At 48.4% G+C, this 18,350-nt stretch overlaps 1 long non-coding RNA gene across 4 annotated transcripts in view; it reads left to right on the forward strand.

Annotated features, from left to right (window-relative positions):
• Nucleotides 1-16,765, forward strand: part of LOC102549893 (uncharacterized) — a 30,808-nt gene extending 14,043 nt beyond the window's left edge. For 2 of the 4 annotated variants that reach the window (XR_010054522.1, XR_010054525.1), the window contains one exon: nt 650-16,765. This is a non-coding gene — a long non-coding RNA (uncharacterized LOC102549893). The remainder of the gene's footprint in view (nt 1-649) is intronic. The other 2 variants (XR_010054524.1, XR_010054523.1) reach the window with 2 other exon arrangements.
• The last annotated feature ends 1,585 nt before the right edge of the window (nt 16,766-18,350 follow it).

Here is an 18,350-nt window from a genome sequence, read left to right on the forward strand (position 1 = left end):
GGACCGGTGGCTTCTGGGGCATAGACTGCAGCAGGTGCTGAGGCTTCCCTGAAAGGATGAATGGCTGTTTTCAAGCGAGGGCAAAGGCACCCAGGCATCGGGTCAACAGAGTATTCCCCACCTCTGTGCTCCCGGGAGAGGGGCCTTACTTCCTCATCAGTAGTCATTCCCTCCCCACAAAGTCGGGGGCTGTATCTCACTGTCTGGACTTCCTTACTTGGGCACCAATTGGCTGTCATTCCATTTATTTTTCTCAACCCAAGACTTTCCCCATGTGCCGTCCCTTCCACAGGAAGGCTAAACAGACTCTGATTCCTTCCCTTCTCCCTTTCTTCTTGTGTCCAAATATTCCTGCACATACTACAGAGGTCATAAAAACAGATCAATGAAAAGAAGGACCCAATAATTCTAAGGCTTGATTCAGGGACGGAGGTGGGGAGGGAATCTGCTCAATAAAATGAAAGAGAATTTAAAAGTCTCACGAACAAGGCCCAGCATGGGGTCCCTGATCAAAGGGCCAGGGATGGATGCTCCAGGCTCGGGGAGAGATGGGCTCCCAGGGCTTGGTCTCCTCCCTGTCTACTTTCCACCACACATACTAACCTTTGTCTGTCTGTCTCTCCCCTCTCCCCTCTCCTTTTCTCCTCAGATCACCAGCTGACTGCTGATAAGGGAGGCTGAGGGGGAGAAGGTGCGGACGGACTGCTCACCGATGTCCTCAGTGGTCCCGTTTGCTAAGGGTATGTGCCGAGTCCATGACCACACAGATGGAGTAAAACGCCCTTTAAGGGCCACATAACGCACGGACAGCAACGGAGAAAATGGGATGTTACAAATCCCAGTTGGGCCTTTCCTGGACCTATGTTAGAAAAAGCCAGCCAACAAAAGCCCTTCCATCTATAAAGATCTGAGGTCAGCTCTCCATGCCCCTGGCAGCTGCTCCGAGAAACCCCTCCAGCCTCCCCACTGAGCACCTAGACTCTCCCACGGAGCACCTGGCTGCCATACCTTTCTTCATTCTTCTGACCTGTTGTCTTCTAGGAAGGCCAAGAGAAAAGGCAGTTGTGGGGCTGGCTGCCCAGGCTCAAAGCTTCTGGCTCTGAATAAGTGATTTAACTCTATCTTGTAGATGCGGGGAACACAGGCATTCTTGGGGCTGTGACTCAGCAAACTTGAATGTTTCTTAGAAATGAAGACCAGAAGGTAAGTTTTTAGTTACTTTGTTTTATGGGGGAGGAGTGTGAGGGAGAGACCAGCCTGCATGTTTCTTAGAAGACCAGAAGGTAAGTTTTTGGTTACTTTGTTCTATTGGGGGAGGAGCATGAGAGAGAGACAGGCCCTGTCTAGGCAGATGCGAAATCTACCAAGGTTTAAGAGGTGACACAGCTTTGTCCAGATGCTCTTGGTTCTGGACAGTCAATGCCAGTTTTCAGTGCCAGGTCTCCTGGGCCAGGGTGGGTTTTAGAGCCTTCCAGAGGCCCACTTATCAAGCAACCAAGCTCTTTCCCGGCAGCCCTAACATGGAGTTAACCCTCTAAGAGACCCAGGGCAGCCTCTATGAGCCAGCCAGAATCTGCTCCACACCCCCCGAACTTTATTACCCCCTCTCCCCAAATTTATAGCTGTGTGTCTGGCCCCAGCACCCACAAGCAGCTTAGAAATTCCTTCTCATCAGCTGAGAGGATCTCCCAGGTTCCTTCCTCCGGCAGGTGGCTGAGAGGCAACATCATTTATTTGCCATTTAAAATGCAGACATGTCATTAAAGAATGTGTTCCGATGGCTGCGAAGTCCATCAGCAATGAACGGGCACTGATAACAAAGGTCTCAGGGCAGAAGACAGCTGAGGGTCTCCGTGAGAAAGCGAGCCATCACTCATTCCTCTTTGTGAGTTTAAGGTCCATGCCTGTTTGCATTGACTTACATTTTTTGCTCAATGCTTATTTTCTGATGGTCCTGCCCAGTTCTTCAATGATAAAGATGTGCTTCAAGGGGGAGCCCTTCTATGGTGGTTTGAAGAGGAGTGCTCCCATAGATTTGTGTGTTTGAATGCTTGGCCCACACTCTTAAGAGGCGTGGCCTTGTTGGAGGAAGTGTGTCACTACAGGGGTGGGCTTTGAGGTTTCCTATGACCAAGCCCAGTGTGGTACACAGTATCCTTCTGCTGAACAAGATGTAGAACTCTCAGCTCCTTCCCTAGCACCATGTCTGCTTTTGTGCCACTATGTTTTCCACCATGACAATAATGAACTAAACCTCTGAACTGTAAGCCAGCCCCAGTGAAATGTTTTCCTTTATAAGAGTTGCCACGGTCATGGTATCTGCTCAAAGCAATAGAAACCCTAACTAAGATACCTTTTAAGTTTGGTATCCCCTCACAGCAATAGAAACACTAAGATGCCTTCTAAGCCCATTGTGGTGGTTGAATAAAAATGGCCCCCACAGGCTCCTAGGGAGTGGCACTATTAGGAGGTGTGGCCTTGTTAGAAGTATCAATGGGGGCTGGCTTTGAGATCTTAGATGCTCAAGCCATGCCCAATGTGCCATTCTCTTCCTGCTGCCTCTGATCCAGATGTGAGCTCTCAGCTCCTTCTCCAGAACCACGTCTTCCTGCATGCTGACATGTTTCCTATCTTGATGACAATGGACTGAGCCTCTGAACTGCAAGCCAGCCTCAATGAAATGATTTCCTTTATCAGAGTTGCTGTGGTCATGGTGTCTGTTCACAGCGATAGAAACCCTAAGCCGTGTATATGTCTTACTATTTGGGACGAAGGAAAAGGTGACCAGAGAGGCTGCAGTGTGTCTGTGACTGCCATTGATCATCAGCTCGGTCTCCATGCAACCATCAATAGCTGTCTGCAGCACACCGGAGGGGCTGTGAACCTGGTAGCTTAGCCCATGAGGTACCTCAGAAGTCACAATCTGGTGCTGAGGGCTTGGAGGATTCCTAAAGAGCTGCTGGTCCTCAGTCTATGTCAGAAGGCAGAGGGAACTGTAGTTGGATGTCCCTGAAGGATGGCAGGAGTGTCCACAGTGTCAGAATGGATGCACATGCCAGCAAGGAGCGAAAGCAGGCAGGCAAAGGCACCACCATCTTTCCCAACACTGCTTTATAACTGGTCACTACAGGAAGGTGTCACGGTGCCACTCACTCTGGAGGAGGGTCTTCTCCTCACAGACCCATGCCCAGGCATGTCTCTTAGTTGATTCCAGATCCAATCAAGTTTACAAGTCAAGGTTGGCCATCAGAGGGTGTCGCCTCCCCTACAGTAGGGCACATTGTCCATAGGGATTGCTCAAACCTGTTGGCTTAAGGCAGGAGTCACAGGGCACAAGCTCCAGCCTGGGAGGGTGATGCCTTCTTCCTGCTGGAGTTGCTTGTCCCCCTGCAGAGCAGATTCTGGTGCTGTGGATGATCTCTCCCTCCACTTGGGCATAATTACAAGACAGTACCAGGCTAGAAGATGACCACCTTTTCGTGGTTCCCTTAACATCTCAGTGTCTACTGGTGTCAGGTTCTCTCCTCCAAGGGGCGGATGCGGAAGTGGGGGTGGAATTGTGTTCAATGGCATGGAGAAGGAGAAAACATCTGAGAATACACTCGAATAGGCTCGAGGAGAGCGCATGGATCCCGCGGCTCCTTTGGTGTGCGTGCGTGCGTGCGTGCGTGCGTGCGTGCGTGCGTGCGTGGAGACCTCTGGGGTGAGGGCTGGGGAAACTGAAGAAGAGAGGAAGGTGGGGAGGAGAGGGAGGCTTCTGAAGCTGGTGGTTAGAGAGTCCTTGTGGCCAGCTGAGGGGATGTAAAATGTGCAGAGATGCAACAGTAGGGAGCAGGACAAATTAGCAAGACCCGTGCTGCTCAGCCCCTAAGCACCCCATTTCTGGGAGAGAGAGAACTCCCATCTCCCCCATACCCATCCCATCTCCTCACCCTGCTGCTTCCCTGGTCCCTCTCCAGGTCGGAAAGCCCTGCTGGGAGGGCGTGGCTGTGAGGATGCTTCCAAGACTGCCTCTCTGCTCAGAGGGCAGGAGAGGTCCTAATGACATCAGGGCGGAAATAGGTTAGACTGAGAGAAGAACCAAGCAGGACTCCTGTAGGAGCCGAAATTGGTTGCCAAGGCAACGCACTGACTCTTTCCCTGGAGGAATTTTAAAATAGGTCACTTTTTCTTTTTCTGGGAGGTTGAGAGTCCTACCCGTGATGAGGGAGCCCGCACAGGACTCAGCAAGGGAGGTCAGACAGAGGCAAGTTATGGAAGTCACAGATGGCCATCAGTAAAGCGACGCTGACTTTCCCTGGCAGTGTCACTGGCACAGCCGGGAAGCACATGGGGTGATGGACTGAGCTCTGCTGTGGGAGCCTTTGGGTGTGGTTTTTTTCTAAAGGATTGTAAATTACATTTCTGTTTATTTAGTGTGTGGTCTCGTCCCACAGAGTAAGTGTAGAGGTCAGAGGACATCTTGTAGAAGCTGGTTTTTCTTCCACCGTCTGGGACTTGGGATGTCAGGATGGCCTTTACCCACTGACCCTGGGGATGTGGTTCCTCCCCTGTCTTACCACCTGGGGACCCATCCTCCTTCCCAGCAAGTGTGGGGGTGGGGCTCAGAATGGCTTCCAAAGTTGCCTGAGAGGCACTTCCTAAGCATCCTTTCCGTCTGGGCATTCTTTTTCTGTACGGTTGAATGTTCTCACAATTTCTACACAAACACCCTCCCACTAAATGACACCCAGCTGCAAGCTCCTCGGGACTCTGGTTCCAGCCTTGACGCCCTGATCTGCTGCTTATGATGAGGCTCCTGAGAGTTGTGTAGTCTTGGTTTTTAACCTATACAACCTGGGGAGCAAGAACTGGGTCATGGCTCCAGTGGTGAAGTTCTTGCCGGACAAGCATGAGGTTTTGGGTTCAAGTCCCAGAACCTTCATAGAAAGCCAGGCATAGAGACACACGGTGTAAGCCCAGCTTTGAGCAGGCAGGACCAGGCAGTTCTGTGGTGCTTGGTGGCGAGTCAGGCTAGCGAATGAGTGAGTCCCAGGCCAGGGAGAGGCCCTGTCTCCAATAATAAAAAGGATGAACAGTTTCTGAGGTTGACTTTTGGTTGTCACACGTGTGTGCACATACATGTCCACAATAAGCTGCACACACACGCATGTGTATCTTGCTCCATGTGCACCGCCCCCCCCCATGAACATACATGTAGTGTTTTGGATGAAAATGGTCCCCATAGGTTAACAGAGTAGCACTATCAGGAGATGTGGCCTTGTTGGAGTAGGTGTGGCTTTGTGAAGGAAATGCATCACTTTGGGGTGGGCTTGAGGTTTCGGTAGCTCAAGCCAGGCCCAGTGTTGCTATCTCTTCTTGCTGCCTGTGGAACACTCAGCTACCTCTCCAGCACCATGCCTGACTGCTCACTGCCATGCTTCCCGCCATGATGATAATGGACTGAACCTTTGAACCTGTAAGCCAGCTCCCATAAAATGTTTTTCTATATAAGAGTTGCTGTGGTCCTGGTGTTTCTTCACTGTACTAGAAACCTTCACTAAGACCACACACACACACACACACACACACACACACACACACAGAGACAGAGAGACAGAGAGAGACAGATAGACAGAGACAGAGTGACAGAAAGAGACAGAGACAGAGAGGGACAGAGACAGAGAAACAGAGAGACACAGAGAGAGACAGAGACAGAGTGTCAGAGAGACAGAGACAGAGAGAAAGAGACCCCAGGGGCTTGCCACCCCTGGAAGTGAAGCAGAGAAGCTGCTGAGGTACATACATGCTGTACATGCTGTCCAGCCTTGTGGCCCACACAGAAATGTCTGATCTGGGTGTCAGACACTTTTGAGGATCTGGTCCTGTGGCAGGCACCTCTTTAGCAGATATCATTCCAAAGTTTCACCTCATGCAAATGCCCTCTTCTTCTCTTGCAACCGTCTCCTTCTGCCTCCAAACTGTACTCTCTGCTTGTGTCCTGTGGTTAGCATCTGTCTCTATGGCAAGAGCGAGGGTCAGGTATGAGGAGATGGCTCAGCCCAGGAAGCGCTGTATCCCCAGGACCATGCCAATAGCAGATGGACGTGGTAACGCATGTCCACAATGATGAGTCAGGCGAGGCCCCTGCCTCACAATATAGGGTGGAGGTTAATCAGGGAAAACACCAGCACCAATCTATGTTCTCCACACACATCTGCACATGTGCGCCCATCCACGTGTGAGCACGAACACACACAGAAACACATAAAAGAGGTCAAAGGTCCTACCTGCCACATTCCCATGGTTTCCTAGCGCCTGGCACTCAGTGTGGCTTCAGTCCATGTTGAATGAACAGCGAGCGAGCGTGGAGAGGGTTGGTAGCTGCACACAATATGGCTTCAGTCGATGTTTGTTGAATGAGCAGTGAGCGAGCACGGAACGGGGTAGTTGCACATCTTTGTTTAATAAGACATTGGGGAAAGGAAGCTATTGCTGTCCAATAAATTTAATTTTCCTGGGAGGAAAGAGTTCTTTGCAAGCAGGAGCCCATTGATGCTTATCAATAATTGAGCAGGCCTGAGTGCTGGAATGTGTAGTTTCTGCAGCCAGTTTCTGGCTGGGGTTCACTTCAGTTCTATCCACACCTGCTGCTTCCTCCCACTGAGTCCCACAGCACAGGCTCCAACAACACATCTGTGTGGCTTGAGGTTCCTGGCAGGATTCAGTCCCAGTCTACCGCTGGGCCAGGAAGATGGATCAGTCGGTAGAGTGTTTGCCTTGCAAGCCTGAGGATATGAGTTGGGTGCCCAGAACCTGTGTAAAACCAAATGCAGGGTCAAGCCTGATTACCTGGGTTCAATTCCTGGGACCCACATGAGGAAAGAAGAGAACTGGCTGCCATAAGTTGTCCTCTGATCCCCAAATGCACATGGTGACACATACATACAGAGGCACACATGCACACACGCTCACACACACGTTTGTGCACCCACACACACACACACACACACACACACACACATTAAACAAATAAAAGTGTAATGAAATTAAATCAGCAGTGCCCCTAAGCTCATGCGTGCTTATAATTCCTGGAGTCAGAAGGATCCCAGAGTTTGATTGACAGCTAGTCAAGCTTAATTAGCAAGTCCCAGGTCCTGGTGAGTGACAAAAAAAGTGGATAGTCTCTATAGAATAACAGCTGAGGCTGACTTCTGTCCTCTGACCTCTGACCCTCTCCCCCTCCCCACCCTCTCTCTCATACACACACCTATTCCTACCTGTCATCCTCATCCTCAGGTCTGTATAGTGTGCGTCTTCCCGTACAGCTGTGAGCATGCTTGCCTCTTACGTAATCTGCTTGTTCCCTCTGGGGACCTGGGTACAGTGAAAGCCACATCCTACCTCTGTCTATGCACGCGTATGCACACAGGCAGGCATGCATGTGTATTAATATGGATGAAGCCCACATACAGCATCGAGCAGACAGGCTTAGGAAGAGGAGACGGGCGCCGATGCAAGAGTCAGTGAGTCCAGAAGCAAACACACAGCTGACCACCGCAAGCCCCTCTTCCATCAAGTGGCTGGAGCCAAAGTTCTCATGCTGTGAGTTGTGATTCCTCGTGGGGTCTTTAACGGCAATGGAGAGTCATAGAATACTTGCCAACAGTAAAAGATATTGAAGATGCAGTATCTAAAAATTAAAAATCAAGTGTGTAAAGAATCTGGGGTGGTTCTCCGGTCTCTTACCCATGTGGCCTCACAAAACTTCACTGCAGCATTGGTTGTGAGCACACGGCATCCACATTCTTCAGTGCATAAGCCAACATACCAGCGAACATGAAAAGCACTGCCCCAAACACTTCTGCTCAGATTTCAGACTATCACACACACACACATACACACATATATGTACACACATGTGCATACATACATGCACACACATCTATGTACACACATGCACACATGTACACACACGCACATGTATACATATACATGCATGCACATATACACATACACACATATATACACACATATACATATACATATACACACAAATATATACATATGCATACACACATGTATAGACATATGTGCACACACATGTCTCTATATTCCTGTTTTTATAAAAATCTAATGGGCTAACTAGAGGAAGCAAAGGCGTTTGATGTCTTCCTCCCACAAGCCAGCTATGCAGGTATCAACTTAGCTCATCTTTGGATTGTATTGTGTTAGACAAATAATTAAACCTGCAAGCTTCAGAGGACTCAGCTCTCCTAGTTCTGCCTCTGTCTTGCCATAGGCCAGCTGGGATTACCGATGCAGGCTTTTCTCATGGATCCTGGGGATCCAAACCCAAGTCCTTATACTTGTGTGGCAAGCCCTTCACCCACTGAGTCATCTTCTAGCCCTGATAATGTGGTCTGTAATAAAACTCACAGTAGCGTCACGCCACAGCAGCTGTTGGACTCATGGGTGTGCAGCCAGAATCTGATGCCCTTCTCAATCAAGTTTTCCCAGTCACCTCAACACGAGGCATGGGAACATGTCGGCCCTCAGCTCTCATCCATCCTTACTGCCATAGCTCTCTCCTGCCCAGCCCAAATGGGACCTCTTTCTTGACTCAGTTCCTGAAGCCTGTGGTCTGCCACCTCTGTGTTATTTTCTCTTGAGACTCTCTTTCCCGAAGGACACTATTGCCCCTCACCCAAGACACAGACTGACTCCTAGTTAGGAGAAGTCACATGACCTAGGCATGAACTTCCTTTTATCTTAGTACTTGCTGGAAAGGTAGAGAACAGGAAACTGCCCAGATTAAGGAAAAGGTGTTTTATTTTAAGAAGTCTGGGGGTGGGGTTGGAGAGAGATTCAGCAGGTAAGAGCACAGACACCTCTTGTGGAAACCTGAGCTTGGTTCCTGGCTCTTGCCAGAGAGCTTGAAATCATCAAAACTCTAGCTTTAGGGAAGTTTCTCTTCTGGTCTCCATGGACACTGCACTTGTGAATATAGCTGCACACAGACACACATGCATGCATACAGCTGCACACAGACACACATGCATGCACACAGCTGCACACAGACACACATGCATGCACACAGCTGCACACAGACACACATGCATGCACACAGCTGCACACAGACAACACATGTGTGCACATTTGGACCTTGCGGTTCTTGCTTTCCTATGTGATCTTGGCCATCTGCTCACTCAGGCTCACAGTCAGCCATCATGGCCGCTCTTGAAGGGGTTCTTTCCGATATCAGGTGCTGTGATTCAGCAACCTCCAGGATGACAACCCTGCAGAACGGCCTAAGCAGCTGTGCCTGCTCCAGTCACCTGTGACTGAAGGTAAAACATTATCCTGTGTGCTGAGAACATGAGTGGGTCGATTCCCCCAGGCTGGAGTGTGAAAGAAAAACCATAGCGTGTACCGAGAACTTCTGCAAAGCCAAGGCACATCCACTCTATGGTTAAAGGGCATTAATGGGTGGGATGAGAGACATCAGCGTTCAGATCCCTGTGGTTCCACAGGAGGCAGCTTTGCTTTCCATGTTTGTTGATGCCTTTTATTGGCAAGGCATTTATTTATCCTGTGTTGGAGACACCCAACAACTTGATGCGATCTCATTTGGATTTTAATTAGAATATTAATCAGCTACATGCTACACCGTTTTGGCCAAAAAAAAAAAAAAAAAAACCCTAGCAAGGCAGTGTACTAAAATCACAAGGAACAGAGCCAATTTAATTTGTTTTAGATATTTTGCCCCAGGTTAACATTAGGAACTTATTACGGCATGTCCTGTGGAGAAATTATTATTATAAATGTGCATATTGTGCAAATTAAAATCATATTTCATTCACGGGAAAGCTTCCCTGACTGCATCAGTTTTAGTGACCGTGTCTCTGGTCGCAAGGGATGTGAGTAGCCTTAGCACACCTCAGAACAGATCCAGCAAGGCCACTGCTTCTAGGACACCAAGGTGTGCGGGCTGTGTGTGTGTGTGTGTGTGTGTGTGTGTGTGTGTGTACTTATATGTGCATGTGTGTGCATGTGTGCATGCATGCGTGTGCATGTGTGTGCATATGTGTGTGTGTGTGTGCGTGTGTGTGCGTGTGTGTGTCTTTAATGATTGACTGGCTTGAGGACACAGAAGACAACTGGGTGATGGTTGTGTTTGTGGCCTCACTCAAAGCGCTTCAGGAATGTATTAACTAATACCAGAAGGAGAAGGATGCTAAGCTACACTTGGTGGGAGTTCCTAGTTTTGGCTAGCCATCTGGAAAGGCTGCCTGGAGGGCAGGACATGTGAGCCAGGGTCTGACGATGGAGCAGGAGGAGTTCAATGAGGCAGGACAATATGAGGAAAGACTGTGTGGGGCATGGCAGGGGTTGGGGGTGTTTCAGCATGGCTGCATCATACAGGGTGGGCTGGGAGTTGGCAGGAGTAGACCAGGAGTGCTGGGGTGGAGCCTTGTGTTGGAGAATTTAGCACTGAACTAAGAAACTGATCTAACCCCATGGTAACAAATGTGAACCTCATAACAATGAGCAGTAGGGCTCTGCTGGAGCAGAGAATGATGGGATATTTTACATTTTAGCAAGAATCAGCTGGCTAAGAACATGGGTTAGAAGGAAGCAGAGATATTAGTCAGCCAGAACATAGGCAAGCGAAGATGATGCCAACACAAGATGGAGGAGTCCCAAAGCCAGCAAGGTCCTTGAGCGGGGCTTCTGTTGACAATTCCAGGAGAACATGGCCGCCGGTCCCCAAGGCTGTTGATGCAGACCTCTGCCCTCTGCCCTCTGCCCTCTGCCCTCTGCCCTCTGCCCTCCTCCCTAGGGCCTAACAGCCACAGGTTTTAGGAACTTGGTACTCCCATTCTCGCCTTTTGTTTTTGAATCAGAAACTATCTTTAACTTTAAAAGAATTATATGTTGTATCAGCTGGTACTCTGCAGAGTGCTGGTTCTATTTTATTTTAAAAACTTTATCTTTAATTTCCATGTACCTCTATCTGTGTGCATGCATTTATACATGAATGCAGCGCCTGCCTGCAGAGGCTAGAAGGACGTGGAGATGCCCTGGAAATGGCATTACAGGTGGTTGTGCGCTGCCTGAGGGTAATGGGGATTGCACTCTGTCCCTTCCAAGAGCAGTGTATGGCTTAACGGAGCCATCTCTCTAGCATTTACCGATCCGTGAGAAGGGTTCAAGGGCAATTCAACGGAGAAGGGGTCAGATCATGTTTTCAGCAAATGGTTTTAGAAGAATTAGTTAACTATAAGCACTCAGTAACAGCACCAAACCGAACCAAAGCAGAACAAAGCAGAAATCTTAGCTTTACCTTATATATAGAGAACAGAATAGCTAGTCCCTTGTCCCTTCAGAGAGCTTAGTGCATAAAATCACCACCACACCTAATCAGCCGAGTTAGATTCCAGAACCTCCATGGTGGTAGGAGAGAACCTCGTCCTGAATTTTCCCTGTGTCTTCCAAGTTCCAAGGCATGTATGCTCATGTACACACACACATACACATGCACACAGACACAAAGAGACACACAGACACACACAGAGAAAGACACACACAGACACAGACAAACACACAGACTCATACACACACACACTCAGAGAGAGAGAGAGAGAGAGAGAGAGAGAGAGAGAGAAAGGAGTAATAAGTAAAATGTAATACAAATTTTTAAAATGATCCTTGCCTGTCAGTTGGGACCTATGATCTTGTCCAAAGTGATGAAATATACAGCATGCTCATAAAGAAAAAAGGGAAAACCCAATAAAAAGGACAGCATCAAAATGTAAACTGCTACTCTGTGAAAGACCGTGTTAAAAGGACAGAAGACAGCTGTACACTTAAGGAAAATACTTTCAGGACACATATGTGACAAGAGACTAATACCAAAACCTGTAAGAACCAACAGTGAATAGTGCAGGCAAAACACCCATGTGCATAAAACAAAATAAACACATAATTGAATGAGAAGAAGTAACCAGGACGGTTTGCGATGAACGGCTGACAAACCTGGAGTGTGTATAAACCTCAGAACGTAACTCATCAATACAGAGAGACAGAGAAGCACCAGGCATGGTGGTACACACCTGCCATCTCAGCACTTGGGAGGTGGAGGCAGAGGGATCAATTCCTCAAGGTCACCCTCAGCTACAGAGCAAGCGTGAGGCTAGCTAGCGCTCCTCTCATGAGACCCTATTTCTAAATCAAAGCAACCCCCACTGCTCCCCACGTAAGATTAATTAATTACCTCCACTCACTACTTCCATTGATTTCAAGGACATTAGTGGACCAAAAGGCCATATAGTAATTTCATTTATGTGATGTGCTTGACCAAATTACAGGGGTGGAGAAGGGATCAGTGGTGGCCCAGCCTTGGGATGGTGAGCTGGAGGGTGGGGGGATTTTGAGGGATTATCAAGAGGGAGGGTCTCTGCGGAGAGGGGACAATGCTATGCTGACTGTGGTGGTAGGTGCAAAAATTCATAACTTTGACTAAATGACACAGACATGTCGTCCACACTGTGTGCCAGCGTCCTGGCTTTGACATTACCAGAGTGACACAGGGAGTAACCGTTAGGGGAAAATGGCTGAAAGTTTTATGGGAGCTCACTGTATGTTCTTTGTGAGTTTTCTCTCTCTCTTTTTTTTTTTTTTTTTTTTTGAGCTGGGGACCGAACCCAGGGCCTTGTGCTTGCTAGGCAAGCACTGTACCACTGAGCTAAATCCCCAACCCTCTTTGTGAGTTTTGATGGATATTTTTTGAATAAAAGCTAGAAAAATATGAACAAGGGTAAAATAAGTTTTTTGTAAGTTCACAGTGATGCTGTTGATTTAAATTTAGGATTGCAGATTAAAGTTCACAGTTTATATATACTTTACTCCCCATACACTGAACACTGAGATTTTCAATGACCTCACCATAAGTCCTCCCCCTCTTCTTCCTCCACCTCCTTCTCCACATCCATCCCCTCCTCCTCCACTTTCCCCTCCTCCCCCCATCCTCCTCTTTCTCCTTCTTTTTGAGACAGAGTCTCATGTATCTCTGACTGCCTGAAACTCACTGTGTAGCTGAGGATGACCTTGAACTCCTGATTTGCTTGCCTCCACCTCCTGAGTGCTGTACTCCCTGTGGCCAGTTTTATGCAGAGTTGGGAGTAAAACCTGGCTTTGTGCATGCTAGGCAATTCTACCCCGCTGAGTCCCAGTCATGACCCTGGACCTGTCACACTTTTTTTCAATCCATCTTCCCTAGGAAGTGAATGTTACTTAGTTAATCTAACAGATTTAGGAAGGTTAAGCCCCTACCCCCACATACTATGATTAATAAGTGCAGAGATAGATTTAAGATTTAAATGTTGGTCTGTAGAATACTCTGGAAGGTGATAGAATAAAGCTATTTTTCCTTTCAAAAAAAATGAGTACAAGTTAACAGAGAGTCCAAGACGGAGAAAACTGGGAAACATCTGGAGCCCTGAAACACAAGATGGAGGGAGTAGGCAGAAGGCGCTTGGGGCTCTGCTGAGACAATGGAGCTTGAAACCAAGGAGTGGTGAGGGGTGTGTGTGTGTGTGTTTATGTACATGTGTGTGTGTATGTGTGTGTTCATGTATATATGCAATGCACATGTATTTATGCACGTGTGTTTTGTACACGTGTGAACGTGTGTGTTTATGTACACATGTGTACATGTTGTTTATGTTTGTGCATGTGTACTTATATCTGTTCACATATGTGTGTATGTGTTTATGCATATGTGTTTATGTATTTGTGCTTATATCTATATAATGTATTTATGTGTGCTTATTGTATGTATTGTGCATGTGTGTCTATGTCTCTGTGTATACTTGTGTGTGTGCAAGTCTGTGTATGTATGTATGCATATATGTGTATGCTTGTGTGTGTGCACGTGTGTGTGTGCATGTGCATGTGCATGTGCATGTGCGTGTGCAGGTTTTGCTGGCCTCATGTCTGTCATGCATGAAAGGCTCAGCTCTGTGAACCCAGCAGCTCCGGGGGCTGGCACGGTGGAATGCTGGAGAAAGTCAGATAAATGGTACAATGTGGTCATGGATAAGAGAAGGCTGGTCCAAGCTGGCTGAGGCTGCGCGACAAGTGGGGTCATTCTCCTTTCTCTTTGGTTTGTTTGAAAATTTCAGAAACGACAAAATAAAACTGTACAAACTTTGCTATTAGTTATGGAAGCATGATTTTACACTTGGCTCTTTTTTCTTTCTCTGATACCAAGAATTACAACTAGGACCTCGCTCCTGTTCATCACATGCTATACCATTGAACTTCATCTCCCTCAGGTTTTGACCTTGGAAGCTGCTTAGTGGAATACCTTGATGGCAGAGCAGGAAAACAGCCGATTCCTACACTACCACGCGTGCTCTCTTGGGCCATGCAAGGTACCCTGGTGTCCCAGACAACCTGGAGGATTTGGGGATCGTTTTTCAACCTCTGTGGGCTTCAGTCTTTATCTGAGATGTGAGATTGAGGATTGGAGGCTGAATCCTGTATCATTTGGATATAGTGGAGCTGGGCTTGTATATGGCCGTGCACAGGGACAAGGCTGGGGATGGGTCGCACCTAGAACATTTCATGAAGGCTGATTGGCCCAGGCTTCCTTCTCTGGTTCTTGGATTTCTCTTCAGCCAATTTGGAAGGCAACACACACACACTGCAGGGAAGATTATGTCCAACAGAAGCAGTAGTTGACTTACTGGAGGCGCTTTGCAGGGACTGAGTGTCTGCCACTGGTGACAGTGACTAATGAAACAGCCCGGTGGACTGCAGTGGCTGCGGGCCGGGACGGCCGATCCACATCCACCCAGCGTAAAATCGAAGGCTCCAATTTAGCCTGCTGAACAAACATATTTATGGAGGCTTATTGAACACAAAATTAATTTAGGGGGCATTAATCTGCAGAGGGCTGGACTGGCAGCTACCGCGGGGGTACTTAATGGATGGCGGTAACAAAATAAGGCAAGCTGCCACGATCCTTTCTTCAAATGAGGAAATATGAGTTCCCTCAGCGCACTGTGGACTCGGGGCCTTTCTCTAGAATCATTCAGCCTCCAGATAGAACTAGGGGACAGAGGAGAGTCCTGAAGGAAGTAGGTCCTCATGTCAGGCTTGGCCTCGAGAAGACATTAGCTGCTGAGGGATGCCTTCTCCCCTCGCTCTGGCTTCTCTGCTGTGCACTCTGGGGGATCGGTTGCCTAACTCTCCATCTGCATGTGCAGACCAACACCTGGAGCACCGAGCAGAATGTTAAAATAACAGACTCGGGCTGTAGAGATGGCTCAGCTGTTAAGAGCACTGACTGCTCTTCCAGAGGTTCTGAGTTCAATTCCCAGCACCCACATGGTGGCTCACAACCATCTGTAGCGAGATCCGATGCCCTCTTCTGGTGTGTCTGAAGACAGCTACAGTGTACTCATATATAATAAATAAATCTTTAAAAAAACAAAAAACAAACAAACAAAAAAAACCGAAAGAAACACAGAATCTCACTTCCAGCCCTAGATGGGTTTAGCAGGGGATGTATTGTGACCGGGACTCCAGCTGACGTCTGTGTGTGCAGGTGCTCTAGTGTATTTGTGTAAGTGTGTGAGCACACGCGCATGCATCCACACGGAAGCCAGAGGCTGACCTCAGGTGTTGTTCCTCAGGCACTGTCTGGTCTGTATGGATTTTTGAGGCAGGGTCTTTTCACTGGGACTTGAGGTTGATATCTAGGCTAAGCTGGCTAGCCAGTGAGTTCCCGGGGTTCCTCCAGTCTCTTTCTCCCCAGTACTGAGATTATAAAAACACACCACACCACCACACTCAGGCTTATAAAGTAGGTGTTGGGAACTGAACTTGCATCCTCTGTAGGAGCACTTTGAGCTCTTAACCACTGAGCCTTCTCTCCAACTCCCTTCAGCTTTTTATTTTTAAATTTTATTTATTAATATTGTGTGTGTGCACGTGCACATGTGTGTGCTCCAGTGCCTCTGTGGAGGTCAGAGAACTTGTGAGAGCTGGTTCTCTCTCTCCACTGTGGAGTTCCATCTAACAAACTCAGGTTGTCAGAGAGAGGGAGAGAGGGAAAGGGAAGGGGGGAAGGGGGAGGGGAGAGAGAGAGAGAGAGAGAGAGAGAGAGAGAGAGAGAGAGAGAGCGCTCAAGTGTAAAAGTCTAGATTATATATTACACAGGTTGGACCCTCTGGGCTAGAAAGTTCAGGGTTGGGGGCAGGGTATGCCAGGTAGGGACTGAGGCATGCTGGGAGGAGAACCTAGAGGCTAGGTCTGCTTTGATATGTAAAATATACACCACCGTTCCTTGTCCCAGGGCTGGAAACCAAACACTTGTATGTATGAAAACACTTTTATTCTGTAGCCCTTGTGACTGACATTTTGCTTGTCGTGGAGCCCCAGATGGGGAGTTAGTCTCCTCAGATGTTTGAGGAATGCTCAGCTGTTTCTCTGAGACCTGTCAGTATGGCTGTCTCTGAATGGAATCCCTAGAAGCCGTGGGATCCTTGCTTACTCCTTCCGTTCTTACCTGGGCCAATTTATGGAATCTTTCTTCATCAGTGTGCCAGGTTCTTGGCATTGTACATTTTATTTCTTTGAAAGTTTTCTTGCTTGCTTGTTTGTTTTGAGAGAGAGAGTCTCTCTGTGTAGCTGGAATTTGCTAATGTGGAGCAGGCTGGCTTTGAACTCCCAGAGATCTGTCTGCCTCTGCCTTCAAGGGCTGGGATTAAAGACTTGTGCCACTTGTGCCTGGCTGGTTTTATTCTTGCTATTGTTGGTGTTCCTTCTAGCTCCGCCCAACAGTTACCTGGCTGTTGCCAGGTAGTCCTGGCTTGCTATAAAAGCGTCTGTTTGGCCCCTCCTCTCTCTCTGCCCCCTCTGCCTCTTGGCCTCTTTTCTCTCCCTAACCCTCTTCTCCCTCTCTCCTCTTCCCCCTTCCCTCTCTTTTCCCACCTGTTTCTCCTCTCTTCCCCTCCTCTCCCCTCCCTCCCCTCCCCTCTCTCCCCTTCCCTCCCCTACCCCTCTCACTCCCCCCTCTCTGTTAACATTCTGTCTAAGCTCCACCCCCACAGTTACCTGGCAACAGCCAGGTATGTCTGACACTATAAAAGGGGCTGCTTGCCCTCTCCTCACTCTTGCTCTCTTCTCCCTCTCCCCTTCTCTCCATATGCTCATGGCCAGCCTCTACTCTCTCTCTCTCCCTCTCTCTGCCCTACTACCTTCTTGACTTCCCTCCCCATGCTCTATTTTATACTATACCATCCTGTGACTGGCCCCTCAGAGGGAAGGGTTGTCTCAACTTGAGCCTGTGGAGGCACCCCTTGCCCCAGACCTCCATAGAACATATCCCCTTCTCTTTATCTTTTTATAAACACTGTGTGTGGGGTGTGTGTGTGTGCGCGCCTTTGTCTCTATTCAACTCCACTCCCCAAACCCTAAACAAACTGTTCTATACTATATCCGTTGTATGGCTGGTACCTCAGGGGGAAGGGATGTCTCAGCATGGGCCCGTGGAGGCAACCCTCTCACCTCACCATACCTGGCTCTACAAAACATATCCTGGTCCTTTAAACACACACACACACACACACACACACACACACACACACACACACACCAGCTATGATCCTGTTATTAAATATTGCACTTTCGGTATGATTTTCTCTTCCTCTCTCTGTCCCTCTCCCTCACCCCTCTCCTCTTCCTCACCCCTCTCCTCTCTCTCTCTCTCTCTCTCTTTCTCTCTCTCTCTCTGAAACAGTGTCTCACATAGCCCAGGATAGATTCAAATTTGCTACATAGCCAAGGCTAACCTTGAATTCCTGGTCTTCCTGCCTCCCACTCCCAAGTTCGGAGTCATGCCCCATCATGCCCTGCGTTGGGGTTAAATCTGTGTTTAACACGTTTTATCGCTTCCGCAGACTGTTTCCTCTGCACACCTATTTTCTTGTCTTTTTTCTCTTCCATGTCATGAGGTTTCTTTAAAAAGCTTGGTGTCCCCTGGGGGGTGAGCTCACGCTAAGAATCAGGTGCAGACAAGCTTAATGGCTTGATTGACTAGCCTGGTGCCTGTCTGTCCACAGTTTGGCTTAAGGAGGGCCTTGTGTGTCAGCTCCTAGAATTCTCCCCTTTCCCCCCCACCTTGCTCTGATGGTCAAGTTTCCCTTTCAGTGGAGGTCTACAGCTGAACGCTGTCATGGGGAAGGGTGTGAGTGCCCACGTGAGCTTCAGCCTTTTCCATGCCGCCTTCTGGCTTGTAACTTCGGCCGGAATGCCTGCCTCTTTCGTGGTTCTGTAGCTTTCTGAGTAGAATCCAAACT

Source organism: Rattus norvegicus, chromosome 8 (assembly GCF_036323735.1).
Source record: "Rattus norvegicus strain BN/NHsdMcwi chromosome 8, GRCr8, whole genome shotgun sequence".
In the NCBI taxonomy this organism is placed as follows: Eukaryota; Metazoa; Chordata; class Mammalia; order Rodentia; family Muridae; genus Rattus; species Rattus norvegicus.